Raw genomic sequence first — 25278 nt, 5'->3', positions numbered from 1 at the left:
TGCCCATCATACTTTTCTAGGAAAGACACTCCTAAAATAATCTCACACCGTAATCCTTTCACCACTAGGAAATTTACTGAGAAATTTTCACCTTGAATATTCATCATGATTTTTATCGATCCCTGTATCTTGTATTCGTCCTTGCCGGCTGCCATGACTAATCTAATCCTGTCTTTCTCGCATGTATCCAATCTAGCTTGCGGGTATTTCTCTCTTATTTTCTTCCAGCATTCGTAGCTCATGACTTCCACTACGCTTCCACAATCTACCAAACATTTAACTTCCAGTTCTATTATTTTAGCTTTAACATAAAACGTTCTCCCAGGTTTCAGTCTTCCAAAGTCTGGTTCTCCTACTAAACATAATTCTAGACTATCGCTGGGTTTCTCTATTGTTTCTCCCCTCATTTCATGTTCCTTTTCATTAGCTCTCACACCTGGGGATTGCTGCAAGAGCATTACATGTTTGACGCTCGATTACTTTGGGCGTTCTCCAAATGTTCTCCTCCGTGCGATCTTTCTTGGAACCTTCTTCCATCAGTACAATAGCTTCTTGTTAGTTCCATTGCCTCGTTTCTCTCTTCGTCCTGAGATATATTTCTTCTCTCAGTTTCATCATTGGATGCTCGTCCATTCTGCTGTCTTTCTTCTCTTTCCTCTCTCCATCTAGGACTTCCCCTTCTGCCATATCTTTGGAATCTATTTCTGCCTCTATATGTCCTATCATATCCCTGGTACCTTCCATCTCCAACAAACTCTTGATTCCTGACGTAATCGTTCCTATTTCTCAAGTTGGTTCCTCTTCCTCTATCCTGGTCCTGACTTCTCAAATCCAAATTTCTAACCTCGAGCTCTTGTCTTCGGAACTTTTGCCTGTTGCTATTATCTTCGTCATCATAACGTCTCTTTGAATATGGTCGACCATCCCTGTCATTCCTCTCTCTATCCCAAGAGTTTTGAGTTTTCTTCAACATATCTTCTGTCCTTAGGTATTCTATTAAGTCATCCACTTTCTTTATTTTCACCGCTGCTATGGCTCTTTGGATTCTTACTGGTAGCGTTTGGATTACTTGTTTCACTAATTCCTCTTCGCTGCATCCTTCTTTCAAATTCTTAAAGCTTCTCAAGGTTTCCCATGTACGTTCCTCCAGACTTTCAATTTTCGACCAGTCGATGTGTTTTCGTTTTAGGGCTTCCAATTGCCTTTCCTTGATGTCTTTGCTACAATAGTAATCTAAAAACTTTCTACTGAATTCTCGAAAGTCTTTGAATTTGTATTGGTTTAATTGGTACCACCCGGCTGCTGACTGTTCGAAACACGTGTCAATGAGACTAAGAGTCATGTGATCTGGGATTCTCATTAAACGTATGTTCGTGGTAAGCTCCTTCAGGAATTTCCTTGGGCATTTCTCTGATATATTTCCATTAAATTTAGGCATATGCTGTAATTCCTGTGGTCTAGGTATCCTTGATTTATATCTTTCACAGCCTTTGTATTCTTCTTCTAGCGTATCTAAAAATTTCTCATTGTTGCTACATTCTTCACTACTCTTCCACTTTCTCTTTCTCCTTTGGTGAGATATTTTCCCATAATCCTTTTTCCTTTCTTCTTCTGTTGTAGACTCATCGCTAGAGCTTTCTTCTTTTATCTCTTTCTTGATATAAGTCTCTTCCTCGCTGCATCGAAAACTGGATCTAGCGTTCCTTTCTCTTACTGATATATTCCCCAATCTTCTTTCCACTTCTTCCATTCTCTTCTCTGTCTTATCCATCCTGGATACTGTTCCGTTTAGTTTTCTATCCATTTCCTTTTCTCTCTTATCTGCTGCATTCATTTTGGTTCGATTTTCCACAATCTCCTTTTCTATACTCAGAGTTCTTTCTTGAACTTCTTGAAGTCCATGCGAGTTTTCTTCTCTGAGTTTTAGAACTTCCCTTTCGATTCTATTATTCACTTCCAAACTTCTATCTTCTATCAGGAGCTTAGCTTCCTCTATCTTGCTTTCGTTTTCTTCTATTCTTGAAACGGCTAATTCTATTTGAGATTTACTTTCAACCAGCTTTCTCTCCAAATTTTCATTTCTTTGTTTATTTTCCTCTCTGAGATTCGAAACCTCCTCTTCTATTCTTCTATTTGTATCTAAACTTGTACTCTCGATTAACAATGTTGTTTCTTCTATCTTTCTTTCCAACGACTTTCTATTTCCTTCACAGGTTGCATTCAATCTCAAGAACATCTCATGGGTTTCGGACCTCGAAGCTTCCAATTTCCTGCTGTTCTCGTCTATCTTTTCTTCGAACTTTCTTTCTAATTTTCTGCTACTCTCATCTATCTGCATCGATAACTTCTGGAACATTTCTATCATGTTCACCTCTTCTGTCTTCTTTGGTTTTTCCTTCATTTTCTCTTCTTCTTTTTCCCTTTTCTTCTCTTCTTTTTCATTTATCCTTTCTTCCTTGCAATTTTTGCATACGTAATCTCCTCTTTCACTTATTCCTATGTACTTTTCTCTTCTTATCTTCTCACATAGCCAATGTTTCATTTCTTTGCATGAGCTGCATAGGATGGTTTCTTCTTTATTTCCCTCTTTTCCACAACAGTTTAATATTTCCTTTCTGTCTTCCATTTCCTCCATTATAGTTTCTCTGTTCTCGCCTTCAATTTTATTTTCTTCCTCCATTTTGGCTTTCTCTCTCTTTGCTTTCTCAGTCACAATTCTGCTAGCCTCAACGTTGGTCGCCACTAATGCTTCGCCCCTTGTGGGTACGTACTTAAATGTTATTTACCACGGCTACAGATATCTTAATCTCAGGGGGATAGGTTCTTTGTTTGAGAATTCCAAATAAGAAAGCGTTTTATAGCCAAGAGGATATAGTAAAATGCGGATCTATATTCTGAGAACTTAACAAAATACAGAGAAAATATATGTATTTGTGTAATCGAAAAGGCTTCTTCTTCTTTTAAATGGCTTCTTCTTCTTTTAAAAGGCTTCTTCTTTTCTTATGGAAACGGCTTCTTCTTCTTTTAAAAGGCTTCTTCTTCTTTTAAAAGGCTTCTTCTTCTTCTAAAAGGCTTCTTCTTCTTTTAATATGGAAAAAGCTTCTTCTTCTTCTTTTATTATGAAAACGGCTTCTTCTTCTTTTAATATGGAAATGGCTTCTTCTTCTTTTACTTTGAATTTCTTCTTCTTTTATTAAAGCGTAATCTTATTTATGTGCTCGCTTTCCCCCCCGCTTCTTTGTCAAACAATACAAGCTATACTTGTAGAAAGAGTAGGGTCGACTAAACTGACAATAGCGCCACCTCCTATTTGACGACCAAAGGGGAATAACCAGGATCGCTAATAACGAGCGCTTCCAATGGCCCAGTGCGACTAATAAAAAGCGCAACCGAAAAGTGCTTCGGGGCGTCTAATTTGACACAGCGCCACCGGGGAACGGACAAATGCAAAAGCTGACGATGTTCTCCTCGTCAGAGAATCAAAAAGAAATTGAGATGATATTTCTGAATTCATTTGCTCGCTTAAAGACTTTCCTAAACGTTTCGTATGCGGCCATATTCTTAATTCTTTTAAATTACTACATACATCATTCTATTTACTTCTTCTATAGTATTTAGACTCTTCTTTTATATATTTCTCAATTTACTATAATATCTATAATCGATCTTATCCGCTCCAAGTTTCCACAATTAACTCTGCTCTTCTTTATATGGCGTGCTGCCATCTGTCGTCGCTCTCGGGAAACCATTCATCCTTGCAACATTCATTGTGTCGTCTGAAACTGGCACGTGACAATGGATACTCTTTCAGTTGTATATAACAAATTTTTAATGAATCATTCGATTGTCAAATTATTATTGGGTTGTCATGACTTACTCCCCAACCCTCGTATATGTGTGCAATGTATACGTTTATGGTAAGACCCATTTTCCAGGGGGGCGTGCCGCCTTGCACCCCCTCCTTCCGGACACCCATGGATTGGCCTATGATTTAAACTACTTCTTTCACGTACGGACAAAAATATTTGAGATTTAGATAAAATCACGTCGTCGTTCGTGGAGTTATCTGTTCTGATAAAAAATGAAGCATTGTGGAGTTGAAATCACTACCTCAACTTTCCAAGTGCTATGAACTATTCATACTCTATTTGTGGAAAGTAATCAAGACTGATTTGACTCATTGTTATATTTCAAGTCGATTTTCTGCTAGTTTTGATCAACGGTGACGGTGAGGTTGAATGGTAATTAGATGAACATCATGAAGAAACGAACACACACGCGCAAGGAGACACAAAACACCAAGAGGATTATCTTGACTGCGGTTACAGGCGCCAGAGATTCATTTGCCTACAAGAATACAGTTTCCATTGTGTACTATTCAGGAGGGAGGTTGACATTTCAGTGTGTTCGAAAAGGTCACACTTACAGCCCAAATGACCTGTAAATAAAAAAAAGGAATTACTGGATACGGTGATTAGGTCTGATGAATTCCTTGTGTCCAAATCGCTTTCTACACAAGGTAAGAGGGAAATCTCGAGTGAGAGAGAGAGAGAGAGGGCGTGAGGGAGATACGTGTTAGTCAAACTCGCCTAGGGCCTCCCCGATGGCGGAGTGGTAGCGTCGTCGCCTTGTAATCCCGGGTTCGATACCCGGTGGAGGCACAAGTGGTTCGGATCCCACTTTAAACTGTAGATGCAGCCCGATTAGCCTTACTGTGCATAAAGTGGACTTAAAACAACAAATCAAACAAACTCCCCTAATGCCTTACGTTTGTACTGCCCACCCTAATTTATCAATATAGAGCTTCTGTCCACCCGGTGGAAAAATTCTGGCGCCGCACCTTATCAAGGTGTCCCGGGTTCGATACCTGGTGGAGGCACATAGTGGTTCGGATCCCACTTTAAACTGTAGGTCTAGTTCCGATTAGCCTTTCTGTGCATAAAGTGGACTTAAAACAACAATTCAATCAAAATTACACAGTATGTCATTTTACCATCACTTACTATTATGTCATTTTAGGCGTACTATTTCAGTACTTGAAAAATTGCATCTTGCACTTCAAACGATTATTACTAGTTGTTCTTTGAGCATATATCATTCTAATTATTTTTATATTGTAGCTAAAGAATGTAACAATGGGTTACAATAAAATCAGCTTTCTAACCTGTAGTCTTGTCCTATTTTTAGGCGTTCTACAAAAAGTATGTCATTTTAGGCCAATTTCCCCTACTGTATTCTCGAAGTTTAATGAATAATTTTTTAATCGGATGTGTCTATATTTTAAAGTTTTACAGGTGTTATTAATACAGGGCATGCAATTATTGGAAGTAAAGTAGCATGATACAAAACTGTTAATAATAATAATAAGAAGAAGAATGTCGGCAGGGCCAAAACAAAGAATAGCCTAGGGGTCCAAATTTTATAGGCAGTTTGTGAAGTGAAAAAAATTTAGCTGGGGGGGGGGGATATTTAGTCGGGCTTGGGGTTTAGCTGGGGTGATGCTCCTGTGGTTTTTACATGGTGACAATGAAACAGCTGGCGGGATGGTAGCAAAAATTTTGCCAGCTTGGGGGATACCTTTTCCCGCATCCCCGTTCACTTCGAGCACTGGTTTTAGGGAAGAGAAACACTTGAAACGCGAATAAAAACGGGCGTCACCACTAGATGGCATGGGCGTCGTAAGAACTAGGAATGCATCCAAAAACGTATTTTGGGAGGGGGTAGAACCAAGTTACTAACAATTATTAATAATAATAACCCTGCCACTAAGTCCGCCATATTGAAAAATGGCGGATAAATTCAAGTTTTTACTAAATAAAGAACTAATTTACAATAGCTTGGTGTTACATATATATATTTATTTATTATAACACTAGTAATATCAATTACATCTTAAGTTTTCTGCATATTATTGAAACCGCATAATATCAATATTTCGCATGAGAATGGAATTGACTTGTAACAGAATGGGATTTGGCAAATGTGTTTCGTATGTAAGGTATGACAATATTCTGTAATATTTGTAGTCTCATCAGACAGGCTATTGTTTTCACGTGTCTCGTTCTGTTCACAAACTATTTCACATTGTCACTATTGTAATGCAAACCTGTAGGTAACACACCACATAAAACATATCTGAATCAAAGAGTTCGTCGTTTTCATCGTTGTCATGTTGGTCATCGACGTCTTCACCATTGTCTTCTCTGGAAACACTGAAAACAAGAATGATATACCTTGGCAAGGGACACATAAACTGAAACATCTTAAGCTTGCTTGCATTCAACTACTTTCTGTATTACTGTTTTTTGGTACACGAAGATCGGCCCGTTGTTGTTCCATTGGACATTTTACAGTGTGTTCATATGCAATGTAATTATTACAGTGGTGCATACCTGCTAGAATATAATAGAACTAAACGACGGAGTATATTTTCAACTGATTTTATTACTTTTTCTTTTCGATTTTCAAAACGCACTTTCATATACTTTCAGTCTCAACTCACATCGTATCAGAATGAATAAATCGCTTGCAACATGGGCGCCGACTTGTCAAAATTATTGGACGGGGAGGGGGGGGCTCTGATCACTGAAATAAATTAATGAATAGTAAGTTTTGGCCTCAGTGTTCGGAATCTCGTAAAAGCCCATGAATTCCTCAAAAATATTAAAATTTTCATTTACAGTTCGAATGCAAAATGTCAATTGTTCACGGATAAATATGTCACAAGTTTCGTCAACCATAATAGCAAAATATTCCCGACTTTTAATATCTGTACCACGGAGCGCAAAACAGATCTCCCCAGTGGCGGCGATTGGGTGCCAAAACTAGGGGGCAAGGTGCAAAAACTGGGGGGGGGGAGGATAGTTTACTTTCCCCTCGTAGATAAGGTTTAGCATAGTGCAGGCGCAAAAGTTCCAAAAAGTGGGGAGGGCAATCGCCCTCCACGCCCCCCCCCCCTAATCGCCGCCACTGGATCTCCCTAATATATCAATGACCTCGTTCTGAATGTCATGTGAGAGCCATTTGTAGCCCGAACGTCCCATCCTCTCTCCAAGTTCATGCACATCTTTTGAAACTCTTTTTAGTAAAAATGTTAACAATACTCATAGTTATATACTTTTATAGTAATAAGTCATGTGTTTTGCTGTCTCTGCTCATAGCCTCCCCCCAAAGTTGATGGTTTGGAGGTCTCAGCCCCCCCCCCCCCCCCAAAGTTGATAGTCTAGAACATTTCAAATGTGTATTTAAAGTTAAGTTCATGTGGAACAATTCATAGTAAACTTTACAAAAGAAGCAAAATAATAAATTAGATCCTCTTAAGCAAAATTATTTGGGGGGCTCTGCCCCCACATCGTTAACATTCGGGGGGGGCTCGAGCCCCCACCCCCCAAGCCCCATGGAGTCGGCGCCTATGGCTTGCAATATATGTTTATAAGCAAAAATTATAAATTTGGTGCGACTCTCACACAACGAAGAGTGCAATAAAATTCTAAATCTACTTATTTGTAATTTGGCAAATAACGGCGTGACCGCAGATAGTGTAAATAATATACGGTGAAAAGTATTACATTGCAGATGTAGCAAATATTTTGAAAAAACTCAGTCAGTAATTAAACTGTGAGAATTCTTAAAGTGTACAATGATGAAGCATTTTGTTTTCTTAAGCGCGGGAACTTTATTCTAAAACAAAACATAATAACAGGCAAATTATTGGGTGGGCTCGAGCCCCACAGGCTCATATAAGCCGGCGCCACTGGCCACTGACACGGAATTACAAGAGGAAACTGAATTTTTTTAAAAAAAAGTCCCCCACTTCCCTCTCAGTTAGGTCATGCAGACTATATTTAATCCTCTTTCGTGGGAATAGGAAAGAAAATGCAGCCAAGTCACTCGATTTCATCATTTCCAGTGGCCCACGTCAAGGAAAAGTGGGTGTCGTTTATTTTTGGAATGAAACAAGGAAGCAAACGTGTGATCTTGTCGCCAACACCAACTACATGCAAATGGCGCAATGCTTCTGGGATATGTACGTGCGGGGAAACCAGTTCCAGGCTTCTAATTTCTTCAGGATCTTACAAACCGTTGCTGCCGCTTAAAATTTCGTGGTCTGGAAGCCGGAAGGACGTCGGTTGGTGCAGTGGCGTGCCTAGGATGGGGTAGGGTTTTGGTGAGCGAGAGAACGTCATAACCTCCTCTCCCATATGACGCAGTATTCTTTTAAAAAATAACGTCAAAGTTAGGAAAAGATGAAAAAATGAGGGCTGACTACTATATACAGGGTGTATCATAAGTAATAGCGCAAACTGACACAGTTGAAAGTACACGATAATAGAAGCAAAAAAGTCTCAGTAAACATGGGTCCGCAAACGTTTCGAGATAATTGCAAATGTGTGGTTACAAGCCGCCACTGACTTCATTGTTTGTAAACGTCGTCCTAGTTGGTAAGCGATAAAATAAAGCAAATCAATCAATCACTCATCCTCGTTCGCTACTAGCCAAAAGTGGCAGAAAAGCGAAGTGAAATAAAGCAAATCAATCATTTCTATCCGTCTACGAAAGTGACAGATGTTTACTGACTGTTCGGACCCTCACGTCGCTCGGAGAATAGCAGCTGTCAACAGAGAAACCGAGATCACTTTGAACGTATTCTTCCATCCGGGTGTCACTTATCGCACCCAACTCAAACACCTTCTTGGCGCCGTATCTCTGGCGTCAGGCTAAATGTAGTGCAAAACCTAATGAGTAGGGAAAGGATTTTAAGGTGCAAAATTATGGTCGGGAAAGGGAAAAAAAGGTTCTGAAAATGTTTTCAAAAGGTGCAAAAAAAGATGCTGATAAAATACCATTATTCAGGTCTAAACCAGTTGCATTAACATTCCATATTCAACACTGTAGCAAATAATATAATTAGTAATTAGCTATAGGCTATAGCTATGTATAATTTATATTGTGCCATTTTAAAGCTCTCGTTCTGCTCTACAAAATTAGACTATAGGATTTTCTGTAGCTGCTCAAGAAGAGTGAAAATCATTTATTTTTCTGTCCAATTTTTTTTTTAACAAAACGAAAGGAAAGGAAGGAAAAGATGCTGAAGCATCAAACAGCGTTTAAAAAGGGATAAATGTGCAAATCTCACGAGAAGGTGCAACAAAATGTGTTCATTTTACTTGATTTCATGTCCTAAAATACGTATCTCAAACGATCGGTAGAAAACAACTATATTTTCGGAAAGGTGCTGCACCTTAAAATCTGTTCCCTACTAATGAGCCTAACCTAACCACGAAAACATTCCGTGCTTATACAGAAGATGAAATACGGCTCTTGACCAAGGAGGTGTTTGAGTTGGGTGCGATGAGTCATACCCCCTTACACCCTAGGGACTATTGTTATTTCCATGTGAGTGCACCCGATCATGGAAACCTACAACAACGACTGAGTGTTCGTCGTGCTGACCACACGTCACCCCGTAACTGGTTGGATGATCTCCCACCTCGGCAGGCAGTCGGTACGTAGGCCCTGGCCCTCGCAAGCTGTTGCGCGGGCCACGGGTTTAAATGTAAGCGCAGAGAAGTGACGTAGACTTCCACCATGACTGCACAAATCCAAGTAAGATGATCGATCACCGATGCGGGTACATTGGACACTCTAGATCGCAAACGCACCCATAGGCGGCCGACGCCCTTCAAAGTCGTCAAACATGGGCAGACCTCGACTGCACCTACTCGCAGAGTACAGACGAAACTCATCTGTTGCTCCGCGTGACGTGGAATTACGGGAAACCATGGCATGTCGTTACTGGTGGAATCATCACGAGGAAGTGGAAACGTGGCAACGCTGCATCTTCACATGTCCACCAGCGATGCAAACCCTAGCATTATGATGCTAAACCTAGCTCAATATCAGCTTCGTTGGCACATAACACCCTGTGTTTCTGTAATAGTAAAATCTAGCATAATTTGCAAACTTCTTCTCTGGAAGGTAAACATTCATTTCAAAGAATATTTCCAGGAATTAAATTTAAGATTATATCTTATTTCCGGTCCAATCACATCCTCTTCTCTTCATCTTTTTTTATTCTCCCCAGTTTACCTCGCGGGGAACATTTCATGGCAAGAAATCGGTAGAAAGTTGTGGGGCACAAATAAAACAAATGTTCCGCTTTGTAGTCGACGAATCATCTCAAACATTCTCTACTTCAATGTCGAACTCATCTCGGAAAGTAGATGCATAACTAAAAATTACAATCATCCTGAAAATAATTAAAACAACTTTTACTAATTATCAATAATAGTAATCATTCGTTATTATTAGGGAAAGGATTTTAAGGTGCAAAATTATGATCGGGAAAGGGGGAAAGGGGAAAAAAAGTTCTGAAAATGTTTTATATGAATGTGCTGATAAAATGCCTTTATTCAATGCTCTCTGTCTCTTCTGTATATAATGCGCGCGGACCGCGTAGAGAACGGTGGTTCTGCCGAATAGGTTTTGTTGAAGTTTGTGTTTTCTCTCGCGGGTTTTGATACATTATCTTGGGAATTATTGGGGCAGCAATGATTATATTACACCCTTTTATAGCTCTCGTTCTGCTCTACAAAATGAGACTATAAGGTTTTATGTAGCTGCTCAAGAAGAGTGAAAATCATTTATTTTTGTCCATTTTTTTAAAACAAAACATGAAAGAAAAGGAAGTAAAAAGGTTATAAAGCATCAAAGATGGGTAAAAAGGAAATAAATGTGCTAATCTCAGGAAAAGGTGCAACAAAGTGTGTTCATTTTACTTGATTCCATGCCCTAAAAAACATATCTCAAATGATCGGTATCAAAACAGCTATATTTTTGGAAAGGTGCTGCACATTAAAAGCCATTTCCTAGTTATTCTTATTGTAGATCATAGCACAATTTATCAGCATTTAGCATAATTTGACACTTCAAACAACACTTTTTTTCTTATCGGGAGGTTGACAACACTGATGTCCACCTCCGCTGCTACATCCAACACAACAAATGAACTTGATGAAGCACGTGGGTCGCCGCCGCTTTCCTTGTTGGCGAAAATCTACTTTCTCCTTCGGTGCATTGAATGGAGGGAAGTGTCTGTTCCTTGAGAACCACGTTACGTTCACTGATACAGCGAAAGTTAACCACAGGATACGCGGTGCGACCTGGGAGCATGAAGCAATTTGAACTGGGGCGGAGCGCAGCATGTAGAGTCGATAATTTTTCCAGCCTTGCGTAACTTGCCATTTTGCTACAATATCGCCCGTTTAACGATGCTACACGGTCTCCCGCCGTGATAAAAATGAAAATTATATGATACATATTCTACTGTTATTAAATGTAAAAGCAAATTACTAAATATTTAAAAATACATTAGGCCTATTATTAAATAAATATAAAGGAATTAATTTGATACTAGTTTAATATATTAGATATTTATTCACTAACTGGTTAAAGATATCAATAAATTTAAAAAATAATTGAAATAGTTTTATTATGTAAGTTTTTTGCTTTGTATTAATATAAATCAATTGAATTTCATAGCTATATTGGTCTTGCATTACTTTTATTGTGCATATATTGCTATTGGTGTAGCTCTGTTAATGATCTTTTCAAACACAGAAGGCATTCAACGCTCACAACCACACTACTTTGTGTGTGCTTTCGATATTATCCTTAGTGAAGTATATTTGAAGTCAAAATAAATTAATTTGATTGATTGATTGAGTTGGTGCTTTGTCCACTTTATGAACAGAAAGGCTAATCGGGACTGGACCTAAGGTTCAAAGTGGGATCCGAACAACTATGTGCCTCCACCGGGTATCGAACCCGGGATTACAAGACGACGACGCTACCAGTCCGCCATCGGAGAGGCCTCAAAATCAATTTAGTATGTTTTGTTGTTATAATAAAAACTCTCACCCCGGAAAGTTTTGGTGGCGTGATTTTTGAGGCCAAATGATTTTTGTTGGTGGTGGGGAACAGTCCCTCCAGGACTTCTCACCCTGCATAAAGTTTTCACAAAGGCCCAAATTAGGGTCATTTTTGGCTCTAAGTTTACCCTCTAAATACGAACTTACACCCCTCCCCAGATAGAAAAGTTTGGATAAACTCCTGGCCAACTCGTCTTTGGTTCCAGCTGTCCCAGGTTCGATTCCCGGTGGTGATTCTCTGTGATGACCCCGCAACGTGAAGAGAATTGAGGAACTACATGAGTAGAAAAATTAGCCGACTCCGGTCTCGAAAGCCAGAAAATAGCGGGCTCGATGTGCTGACCACGCATCACCCAATGAAAAAGCCACACACACATGCCAAAAATAATACAGGGTTTCGTGTGTATCATTTCAAAAGTGAAATTTTATCTGAGAGCTCACACAACATATAAGCATTTTATGACTAAATTTCCCTCACACTTCGAAATATTTTTCTTGAATGGAATAAATAACTATGCCTTGCAGTTCACAAACTGTATGAAGTGAAAAAGAAACAAACTGTATGAAGTGAAAAAGAAACAAGAAAGAACAACAACAACAACATTTGCACTGAGCACCCACTTATCTGGTGGATCGGATAAAATTCTGAAGCTCACTTGTTCGAAGTCCATACTTTATGCGTAGGTAGGTTAATCGAGAATGGACTGGACATCATTATTTACACGCTTTAATTTACCTATTACATTTTGACACTGTGGCCAGTTCTGATTGTCGCTCTCCTCTAACTTTCATTTAATTCCAGAAATGTAACCAACTCACGTCCTACATGCAGAGACCTAATTTTCACAATCGCTTTAACACCGAAAAACGTAAATCATTGCTCGAAGTTGCTTATAAATACATACAATTACATGCTAAACATATTTGCCAATCATACTAAGTCACGAAATAATGTAAATTTAGTATTTTTCGTGATTTTCTTCTTTGTCGCGAATTTCAGCACATTTTAAATGTGGGGAAAATATCACGAAAATCATAATCTTTGAGTTAAATTTGTTTGGTATATCCTTCTGGCAAGAGTGGTATCACAATAATTGATATACATACAGACAGACATGTGCAGTAGGATCCATGAGTATGACCGTGCAAATTGTTCATGACTATTTTGATTAATTTTTCTCTTGCATCCTGGGTGTTTTTAAGCGATGGATTTTTACGAATGCTGGTGCAGATGTTGTCAACCTTGTTTTGAGTTTTCTTTTAATTCTTGAAGCTCTTATTGGGTCAAATGAAGTGCACGAATATGGTGATGGATAATTTGCACGGTAATGCTCATGGATCGCACTGTACATTGCAAATCCTTATTTCGGTGATACTTTCCCTACCCGAAAAGAAATCCTGTAAAAGCCCCTGTAATGTGAATATAATACATGCATAACTTATCTACTTTTTTTACACTTAGGTTGCACCTCATTGTTGAAATCACATGCTTCACTTCATACGAGTTCATTTCTACCTGACAAAAGGCCAAAAGAATTGACATTCGGATCTTTAGAGCAACTCTACGTGCAATGCTAATGAAATGACTTGTTTCTTGTGTAAACCACGGATGACATAATAGAAGTCTTGCTTAAGTCGAGAGAAAGTTGCAGTAGAATTAGGGAAAAGTAGATTAACTAGAAAAACAAACGGTGTACAACCATGTTCTAGGTTCATAGTAGATTTCCTTGGCCTCCGCGCAAGTTGAAACAACGGGGGGCAGGGGGTAATGTCCTCTTCCAGCTTTGAAACATAGAAGACTGGACAAATTTTCTCTACGGAGAACATAATTTCTGGGGTTGCGATCTATGTTTCGAAAAATGTAATAAAAGGACTAGCCTACTTGAATTGCTCAACTTGACAGTAATTAACTGCTCGTTTTGTCTTGAATGGATGATTTTATTTATTTTACTTAGCGTTTCAGCCACTTTTTGGCTATTTGCGAAGATGAGAATGAGTGATGATAAGTCAAGAAAATAAAAGGGGGGAACCCCCGAAGTAGGCCGCCTCCACCCGCATACATTCGAGGGTATGCGCTTTGGTCCTGGTGCGTTATGATAAACCAGGACATCTTATGCTCCGAATATTGGTTCCCCATTTTACTTTGCAAATGTATTTATTATTTCCAAAGAAAGAAAAAAAGATTTTTTTTACATGCATACATACAATTATATGTTTGATCCCTTGATTGTTCCGATGCTCCGGTACAATTTCAGTTAACATTTTGTCTTAAGTTTTACATTTAATGCATTGGATTGAATTGATTTCGTGTTTTAAGTCCACTTTATGCACAGTAAGGCTAATCCGGACTGGACCTACAGTTTAAAGTGGAATTCGAACCACTATGTGCCTCCACCGGGAATCGAACCCGGGACCCTTTGATTACAAGGCGACGACACTACCACTGCACCATCGGGGATACCTTACATTTAATGCGTGCGCTGTTGTAATTACATAATGCGATTTGTTGGTTGGTTGGTTGATTTGGTGTTTAAGTCCACTTTATGCACAGTAAGGCTAATCGGGACTGGACCTGCAGTTTAAAGTGGGATCCGAACCACTTGTGCTTCGACCGGGTATCGAACCCGGGACCCCTTGATTACAAGGCGATCATGCTACCACTGCGCCATCGGGGATACCTTACATTTAATGCGTGCGCTGTTGTAATTACATAATGCGATTTGTTGGTTGGTTGGTTGATTTGGTGTTTAAGTCCACTTTATGCACAGTAAGGCTAATCGGGACTGGACCTGCAGTTTAAAGTGGGATCCGAACCACTTGTGCTTCCACCGGGTATCGAACCCGGGACCCCTTGATTACAAGGCGATCATGCTACCACTGCGCCATCGGGGAGGCCTAATGCGATTTGTATATATATATATATATATATATATATATTGGGTTGGCAACTAAGTTCCCGCCGTTTTTTTTAATTGGAAAAATATATATGACATTAAATACGTTTGGCACGAAGGTGTACATCATGCGAAAGAGAATATACCTACCTACATTTATGTTTCTTTGTTACTAAGACACATTTTCTTGTTATTTACAGATCATTAAAATGGAATGTCAAGTTGAGAAGAATGAGCATTTTCGACACCTCCTCCTTTTTGCCTTTAATCAAGGTTCTAAGGCCGCAGAAGCTGTTCGCAAAATTTGTGCTGTGTATGGAGTGGGTGCTATAGCTGAAAGAACCGACCGTGATTGGTATGCAAAGTTCAAAAAACGAAATTTTGACCTCAAAGATGCATCTCGTTCTGGCCGTCCAGTTGAGTTCGATGAAGAGCGATTGAACCACCTGTTGCATGAAAATCCACGTCAAACAACAAGGGAACTGGCAGAGACAATGGGTTGCTCCCACACTACTGTAGAGAAGCATCTTCACTCGATGGGAAAGGTTCAGAAGTGTGGAGCATGGGTGCCTCACACTTTAAGTGTCACCAACAAAAATCAACGAGCCACAATCTCCGCTGGTTTGCTTGCTCGGCACCGTGCAACCCATGGACACAAGGAACGATTTCTTCACCGAATCGTTACTGGCGATGAAAAATGGTGCCTTTACATGAATATGAAGCGGCGTAAGGAATGGCTGAGCCCCGGGAAACAAGCGACCCCACGCACGAAACAGGAACTTAATCCACGTAAAACGATGTTGTGCGTATGGTGGGACTGGGAAGGGATTCTCCATTTCCAATTGCTTGAAAGGAACCAAACGATTAACGCGGAACTCTATGTGCAACAAATGGAACGACTCAACACGGCTATGCAAGAGAAAAGACCGAATCGGCAGCATGGTGTTCTTTTGCTGCAAGACAACGCCTGCCCTCATATCGCCAATATGACAAAGGATGCCATTCAAGCTCATGGTTGGGAAGTGCTGCCACACCCACCATACTCTCCAGATTTGGAACCAACGGATTATCACCTCTTTCGATCTCTTTCAAATGCTATGCGGGGAGTTTCGTTCAATACTGATGCAGAATTGAGAGCTTGGTTGGATGACTTTTTCGAGTCTAAACCACGTGATTTCTACCGACGAGGTATTGAAAACCTTGTTGAACTTTGGCAAAACGTTGTAAACAACACAGGAGAATACATTATTGATTAACTACTTGTATCTGTTTATTGAAAACTAACCTTTCAACACCTTCCTTAAAAAACGGCGGGAACTTAGTTGCCAACCCAATACATCCTGTCCTTTTCTTCTCTCTTTCTCTCTCTTTCCCTCACTTCTCTTTTCCTTCACTTTCACATTCTCTCTCCTCTCTCTCCTCTTCTATCCGAAAGAAGAAGAGACTGAAAGAAAGAAGCCTTTCTCTTCCTTTTCCCTTTCCTCTCTCTCTTCCTATAGAAGAAGGGGGAAAAGGAGGAGAAGAAGAAGAAGAGGAAGTGTGAGAGAGAGAGAATGAGAGTGTGTGTGTAATTCTCTCTCTATCTCTCTCTCTCTCTCCCCCGGTGGTTAACCCCCCCCCCCTCGGAGAGGAAGAAGATGAGCCTCCACCGGGTATCGAACCTGGTGGTGGTAGTGGCAGGGGGGACGCCTCTTTCTTCCTTCTTCCTCGCCCCACTTCTCTTCCCCCCCCAAAAAGAAACTACCCCTTACACCCCGAGAGAAAGAGAGAGAGGGGAGAGGGAGGGAGGAAAATAAATAGGGAAAGAGAAGAATAAAAAGAATGAGAGAGAGAGAGAGAGAGATAGGAAAAGAAAGAAGGAAAGAGAGAAAGAGGACTTTATTATATCCCCTCTCTCTCTCTCGCTGACCTCCTCGAGGCACTCTCTCTCTCTCCCTCTCTCGTCTCCAGGAAAGAAGGAAGTCGTCGACCGGAGGAAACAGGAATTGGAAGAAGAAAGAAAAAGTGCAGAAAGAGAGAGAGAGAGAGTATAGAAACTTTCTCCTCATTACTTCTCCTATCCACTTCTGTCCTCTATTTTCTTCCCCCCTTTACTTTTCCTCTTCTTTCTTTCTTTCTCTCTCTCTCTCTCTCTCATTTTGTGTGCGTGGGTGGGTGTGGGTGGGTGTGCGTATATAGAGAGAAAAGGAGAGAAACTTCTCTTTCTCAATGTAGGGGAAGAGGAAAGGGAAAGAGAGTAAACTCATCTTTCCTCTCCACATGCCCTGCCACCTAACATATATATATATATATATATATATATATATATATATATATCATACAGAACTCAATAGTATATAATATTAATAATGGTGTAGAATATCTATATAATACAGCAATGTAGTAGAATAGTTATTTGTAATGAGGATAAAATACATTACAGTAAGCACTGGTAGCTATGACGCTTGACAGTGGGTGATACTTTTATTAGATTAATTAATTAATTAACTTAACATGTTTTTTTTCAACATAGCCTACATATATGTACTGTGTATATATCCATACAATTTTGTTTATAATGTGGTTGTTCCGGTTCTCCGGTACAGTTTCTGTTGATGATACTGTAGTGATGTTAGTTAATTAATTACTGAAATGAGTGATGATGAGATGAAATAGATGAAGGGAGAATCACAAACACATGATGACAGCACACAAGTCCTATAGAGGATTATGGGGCATGGGTCCAGACGCCAGAGCCTCGTTAGTCAGAAAAATGCAGTGCAGGGTGTACTACGAGTACATGGAAGGGAGGTTGACATTTGAGTGTGTTGTGAAAGGGTCACTCCTTTCTGTTTTATCAGGACCAATATCCAGGGTGGGCAATCTTTAGGCGAAAGAGGACTTCCCAATCGGATCTAGAAATAAGTTTATCGTATTTTACGTTTCTCTGGAACATTGTTAGGTGGGGTTGCTGGCGGTTCACTAGCCCCCAAAATACTAGGTTGTTCGGAAAAAAGCACTCAAGTCAAAAAATGCAATTCTACAGGAGAGATTTTTGTGTTTTTTTCTTTTAATAGTGCACATTACAGACAAGATATGCATGCTGGATCATCACTTGTTAGAATCTATGGAGATGCTCAATATATAATTATGCTTATAATATTTTCCCTAAATGATTCAGTGTGACTTATGAAAGCAACTGAGATGGGTCTGTGTGCCTTTTCCACAACACCCATGTTTCAGAGGAAATTTCACTTTGATATTGAAAAATCTACAAATTATACATTTAGAACAGTTTCGTCTTTAGATATTGTACAGTGGGATGTACAAGTATTGCCCATTACTATTTTCATGATTTTTTCTTGCCTCGTATGTCTCTTTAATAAATGCCGGCCCCCGTGGCTGAGTGGTTAGCACATCGCGCTGCGACGCCAGGGGTCCTGGGTTCGAATCCAGGGCTGGGCATGGATGTTTGTGAGTGTCCATTCATCAATCATCATATCATCACTCATCCCCATCTTCGCAAATTAGCCAAAGGTTGCACAAAAAGCGAAGTAAAATAAAACAAATCAAATAAAAATAAATAAAATAAAATATCTTAGATAAATATATTTTTAAGTGGGTTGGTGCAGAAGCTGTCAGCAGATTGTTTTGAGTTTTGTTTCAATTCTTGAAGCTCTCATTGCATAAAACAAAGAGCCTTAAAGTGGTGATGGACAATTTGCTTGGCAATACTAATGCATCGCACTGTACATTGTTGGAATGTACACTAAAAGTTATACTGTGTCCCTTGCAAGTATTAAAAAAAAATCCTGTTTGTAAAAATTGGTTTCTATAAAAATTGACCCGTGAATTTAATACATTGTGGTGCAATACAATAAAATAACATACAGCGTATAAGCCACCTCAACCACATCAGCATATCTACAAGCCCTGACGTTTCCCAAAGAAAGAAAGATAAGATTGTAGCATAGCCTCATTTTACACAATGTTCATCGTGGAATGTGCATTCCAGAAGATTATAATCGAAAGGAATTCAATTAGGGCTAATTGTTTTCATAATTACTGGACTTGACATCAGCTGTTTTCAGCACAAGAAGAAATTCTTTATTTCTCTCTGGAAGAACAAACACTGGGAAGCAACCAGCAGCCAGTGGCGGTCCAAGGAAATATCACAAGGGGCGGTGGATTCTTTTCTTAAGTGGTTGACGCTCCATTGACGTAGCAGACAGGGATAACCGGGGCGGGGCTCACCGAAATTTTGCCAAGTTATCTCAAAATATTGATCAGTACATTGAAGATGTTTGCAAAATATAGTACTGATCTTAAAACTCAAGCTTGCATTATTTGGGCTAAAATTTCAGCTGCACCCTGTCACAGTTATCTCTGGAGCAAGGCCACGCGTAGTGGCAGAGAAGGGGGGATATCGAGTGAGCAGAGCGGATGCACGTTGCTGGGAAGGCTGGTAACTTCAGTCGCTTCTACCCCTCCACGCAATTCCGTTCCCTCTCACGTGTTCATTGGTGCAGCCGTCTCGCGTCACTACTTGCGCAGACTTGTTTTCATACTCCAGAAATAGATGAGACAGAGTACATGAACCAACCACCAATAGGGCCTCCCCGATGGCGCAGTGGTAGCGTCGCTGCCTTGTAATCAAGGGGTCCCGGATTTGATACCCGGTGGAGGCACAAGTGGTTCGGATTCCACTTTAAACTGTAGGTCCAGTCCCGATTAGCCTTACTGTGCATAAAGTGGACTTAAAACACCAAATCAATCAATCAACCAACCACCAATAGAGAAACTTACAATGTTGAACAGCTAAAAATTGCAATTGAAATATATTCATGGCATTATCTTAGTTATTTCAGTGCCATTTTTACTTTTGAACTCAGATTTTTTAAATTATAAAATGTTGCCCCCCAGAAAAGATACCCTGTGGCTACACCCCTGCCAACCTCCGTGGCGGAGTGTTTAGCATGCGTGGTCTATTTTTATTAATTTACCATTGAAACTAGAAAGGATAACCCCCTTACCAGCCATTCCGGGACACTGCTACCAGTTTTATTTTGCCTATGAGTGAAATATAATTATGGCCATTGTTCACTATATTCATCATAACGACTCAAAAATCAATCTCGCCACAAAAAGAAACTGCAGAATTCAAGAAAGTGTGTATTGCCATTAGTAAAGTAACTATACTGCAAAAAGGAAGTTAATGTAAACAAAACCACGTGTCTTCTGAGATATAATTCCTTTCATATGTGTTAGTTCTGGTGCTATTTTACCCATGAATATATTGGTAGTAGCTGTACAGCTCATAAGGCCCCACAACTTCAAAATCATAGCAACTACATTGAGTGTTATAGCTTTACCACATGCAGTATATTCATATGCACAAGATGTCTGCACAGCTGTCATTGGAACAGAAGCCACGTGTGTTTGTTTACATTGACTTCGTTCTTTCCAAGGTTGTTAGAAGTACGGTTCTTTCCACGGACAGAGAGTAGTCTGAAACTTCATCACTGCTCGACAATGCTACTTTCATTTAATTTTTATTTAGTTCTCCTGGGTAGGATAACCTATTTCTCACCAGGAACTAGAGTTCCTGCTTCACCTATTCCATGAAATGATCCTTATTTACAAATGAAACAACAAAGGGGAGGAAAATTAAAGTAATTTAATATAGCTAAAATCATTACTAATGCTGCAATATTACTGATTTTCCATAATCATAACTGAATCACTACGACCGTATTCAAGAATCGTAACAGAAAGAGTTTGATATTAATGATAACACGCTTTACGTTTTCTCTTCAAATGCCGCACGATAGTGAATTGGACGGTTAAAGATCGAGATAAGTTAATCTGTTAACAGAGAACGTGAACTAAATCAGAGATTCATTCAACTGTCAACAGATGAGAGTTTAAGGTCTTGTAATAAAGGAAACAGCTGTTGTGTTGATCAGAAAACTGCTGTGAGTCAGACTTTTTTTCTTTTCAACAAAGTGACTTACAGCACTGTAACTTTAACTCGTCCAATGTAGCATCAACAACGAACAATTTTTCGTTATTGTTAGAAACTAAATACGTTTTGCCGAAGCGTAAAGAGTTCATCAAATTATAATTTCATGAAAGCTGCTGATTCTACGTTTCCATACCTCATATTAAACTCGCCAGAACCAGTTCATGTATTTCGCATTGTGATTTCTAGAACGGCTTGTAACATTCGAATAAAATGGAAACTTATCTTCTCCCTGTGATAAATGACTTGCGAACAGTTAATGAATATTTCATAAAATCCAGAATTGGTGCTAGGACCTCGTATACTTGAGGTGTGGGCAGAAATGTTTCATGTAGGCAATAAAGTCTATTAATACACTTTTTATATTGTCACACACACACACGTCAGAAAAAAATTAGCTTTGTTATGGAATTATTGAATCTAACGCTGAAGCTTCTATAGTACATGCCAGAATGTGATATCATGGGGGCACAGAGGGATTCCCCCCCCCCAACAATCTTGTCCTAAAAACCCCTACCCCCCAAAATTTCCCAGGGGAGAATTTTAGTTATAACAACTAACTATTCTCTCTCTCTCTCTCTCTTTCGAGAGACCATTAACATAGCTACGCCAAGAACAATATATGCATAATAAAAGAAAAAAGAATGCAAGACAAATATAAGCATGATATCTAATTGGTTTATATTAATAGAAATCAAAAACTGAACAAAAACTTGTACATAATAAAAAGCAATTCAACTATATTGTAAGTTATTGATATTTTTAAACAGTGGGTAAAGGAATTAGTTCGCTACTTTACAAATTTATTTAATTTAATGTTATATTAATATTTTACTGTTATATAACGTATTTATTAATAATTAACACACACACAAGATCTTCCTCCCCCCACCAGATTTCGTACCCTGGTTTACTGAAAAACAACAGTGCATGTTAAATTACAGTCTAATTTCTAACCTTATTTGTTGTATACCAGTAAGAAACAGTACAACGGTAGAAATTTCAACATACATTTTAATGGCTTCACAAAGCCCTCTTTGCTATGTATTTTTTCTTTGTAAACTAACAAATTTAAAGTTTTATAAAATTGCTTTACTGTCAATTTAATATTTGAATTATGAATTGTAAAATTTAACAAATGAATTAAGATTACCTTATTTTTTTATCACAAAAATTAATTTCAAAGGGGGTCCGACCTACCTTAACCCAACCCTTCGGCGCTTCCCTGCCAGTGACGGGGTCAGAAAAAATAGGGAGGCGGAGGGGTCGAAAAAATTTTCTGGGAGGGTCACATTTAGCACATACCTAAATATCATTCAAAATGCATAGTTGCATTAAAAGAGCATTTATTTATCTAGTTTTCCTTCTTTACTGGAGGGCACTAGGGGGCGAAAGGTTGGTCCCTGTATGTAAGTGGTAAATATTATTTCTTACTCATTGGTTGATACATATCAATGGATGTGTGTGTATGTTTATTTACAGTTTTGGTAAACTTACATCGGAATCATTTGCATTGGTACTTTTATAGTGTTGATTGGTAAATAGTTGTGGGATTCCATTATTGGCAGAGATTTATATCTAAAACGGAAGGCGCTGTATTGTTGCAACACCGCTTAGCAAAGAAAACTCAACATGGTGTCTCGTTATGCTGAGGTACCTTCAAGCGCAAGGGAATTGCAGGTCGTTTGTCCTGTTCACCAAAACGATGTAAAATGTGCAAGGGCGATTTAGCATTCTATTCTAATCTACTTGATATGTACAGACTTTAAAAATCTTTACCTTTAGCTCACGGCAAGCAGCTTGCTGTTGCTGTTGTCCCACTTTCAGCTTCACTTCACAACCTTCTATTCAAGAATTTCTCACCTGCACAGGTAACTTAACACTGCCACCATATCCAAAAAGACACACCACAACATTCACCACAATATACACCACCGCGAAAGTAACTGGAAAGCTAGAATATCGCACAGAAGCACCACATTCGCGTATGTTTTTATGAAACGTCACACACACCGACAATATTCTTCAAAGACCAAGGTATTTCCGGACGTTCAACCAAGGCGTCCGCTTTCTACCGTGACTGACACCCGCGGCGGTACACAACGCCGTCTCTGATTGGCGCGGCTGCACGAAACGTGTCTCGTCATTGGACGGTTGGCTTCAGGTGAAATTCTTCGCTGGAGGAAAAAGAATAAACCTCGACAAATGTCCACCTGTATGCAGTGACAGGTAGTCAGCATGGCCGCGGATTGAAGGGTGGTGAATGGACAGGTGTGCAACGCTCGTGAATGAAAGGTCTCGCATGTGGGCAAATGTTTATAAGAGTGCAGGGTAAGCGTTGATCATTCTGTGCTTCCAACGGCTGCAACTGCTTTCACGGTTATTGTTGAACCTGTGCACAATCACAATGATTGGCAATTTAACTCCATTCATTTGAATGTAATGTGTCTGGTTGTAAATATCTGTATCATTCTCGGCTTCGTCTCCATCCATAAATATCCGTCTCAGTTTCAAAGGGTAAGTTGCACAGTGACCCGGTGGAGCCACATAGTGGTTCGGATTCCACTTTAAACTGTAGGTCCAGTCCTGATTAGCCTTACTGTGCATAAAGTGGACTTAAAATACTAAATCAATCAATCAGTCAATCGAATGAACAGTGTGTCTGTTCAAGGCCGCCTGCACGATTTTTTCTAAGTGGAGGGGCAGAATAAGATTTCATATATTGCCCTCCAGTCATAGAAAATTATATTTTACCTTTTATCATTACTCTTTATTGTTATTATTTTACAAATCATAAAATTGAAATTGAATATGGAAGAAGATAGAAATTCCAAAGGACTGTACTTAAAAGTGATTAATTCTTGGTATTTTCTGTACTCTATGGGTCTGAAACCATGAAATTAACAGTTTTTATTCCAGATGTGTACTTGAGGGTATGTAGAATTTGAGGTTTTTTTGTTTTTTTTACCGCGTCGAAAAATTTGGAAAGTTTTCCGTTCTGAAAATTTTCCAAGCCTGGTCGGAAGATGGCAATTTTTCCAGTCCCAAACGTCGGGATTATAAACATTTCCCTACCCAATACCATCCCGACCAAAAATTTTCGTCCCGCACACCCCAACATGATTCTAATCAAAAGCGCCCGCAGAGGGGAGACGGGGAGGGGGGTAATTTGTCCCCACTGAGAAATTTGGAAAGATTGATTGATTGATTTGGTTTATTTTACTTCGCTTCTTGTGTCACTTTTGGCTAATTTGCTCTTGATGTGTCACCGAACGAAGTTTCAGTGTGTCTAGACGTCATTAAGGCGAAACTCCAAACGTCATTAAGGGAACAATAACACATTTTTCGTGGCTCAAAGAACAGACAAGCATGGTGCCTATATAAGGTGAGCACCACGGCCTGGCAGTTATTCATACTTGGTGCCCTGTATATGAACATCTTGGCAGTGAGCGTGAATTCAGTTTTTGTAAATTAATACTCCCTCTGTCCCATAATTATTGTCCGGTACACTTTTGTTTGTTGTCCCAAAATACTTGTCCAATATTCAAACTGTGAAATTTGTGTATACAGAAGAAGAAAATGAAACACGGGAATGAGTCATACAACGTTATTACTCAAGGATCAGTACAAATTGGCCGATCAAGCATCCAAAATAACATAAATAAAAAGTTACCATTTTGGCATACCGGACTATAATTATGGGACAGACGGAGTAGGCACTTTGACGGTAAAACATTGTAAATTTTCCATTAAGTTCTAACAATATACCGTGCGAGGCAATCATTCACACGAGGAGCATAGATCATTTTATATTAAATAACGTTATTTATGACCATGGAGTTTGAAAAATATCCACATCAAGAGAGGGAAAACTCCGGAGATATCAACTCCTTTGCTCAGCGGTTCGGAAGACAAGAAGAAGCCTTTGATGTTGGTTCGATTCGCTGTCACAAGATCAAAGAGCAGCCCGCCAAAAGTCTGCTCCAGGAAATGCCTCTTCAGACAAAAACAGAAGAAACTCGTATTTGCCTTTGACGTCTCGTGTATTAACTAATTGAAATGTTTCTCTTCTTTTTCCTTACAAATGTTGACGGAAATGTCAAATGTCTGCTTAGCCTTAAAGGGAGAAGAGAATGCTAGTGAGAAAATGGAAGGAGGCCAAGGAAATAGAGAAGAAAGGTGAAGAAAACACAATGAACTGGAATGGGGACTGAAGTTAAACAAAGAATGGAAGAAGATGTTAGAAAGATTGGAAAGGACAAGAGAGAAAGAGGAGAGGAGAAGGAAGAAAAATGAAGGAAAAAGAGCGTGAGATAAAAAGTCCAATCACATTCTATATGGAAGTAAATATGTTTAGCCTTTTAGATGAAAGTACAGTTGACTAGGGAAAGCCACCTGCTAGAAAGTTCCAGAACAACTTTCTAATAGTCTGGAGGGAGTAATGTTTGTGTAT

At 39.3% G+C, this 25278-nt stretch overlaps 1 protein-coding gene across 2 annotated transcripts in view; it reads right to left on the bottom strand.

Moving 5' to 3' along the window:
- The window catches only part of LOC145994016 (uncharacterized), a 359286-nt gene extending 336396 nt beyond the window's left edge, over positions 1-22890 (bottom strand). Inside the window, exon 1 of one of the 2 annotated variants that reach the window (XM_083130089.1) lies at positions 22605-22890. The gene's annotated coding sequence lies outside the window, so the exon portion shown is untranslated. The remainder of the gene's footprint in view (positions 1-22604) is intronic. The other variant, XM_083130091.1, reaches the window with a different exon arrangement.
- Between the last annotated feature and the right edge of the window lie 2388 nt (positions 22891-25278).

This window comes from Lepisma saccharinum, chromosome 10, assembly GCF_977018435.1.
Source record: "Lepisma saccharinum chromosome 10, izLepSacc3.1, whole genome shotgun sequence".
Lineage (NCBI taxonomy): Eukaryota > Metazoa > Arthropoda > Insecta > Zygentoma > Lepismatidae > Lepisma > Lepisma saccharinum.
The sequence above is the reverse complement of the archived record's forward strand: the minus strand, read 5'-3'. Positions and strand labels throughout refer to the sequence as shown.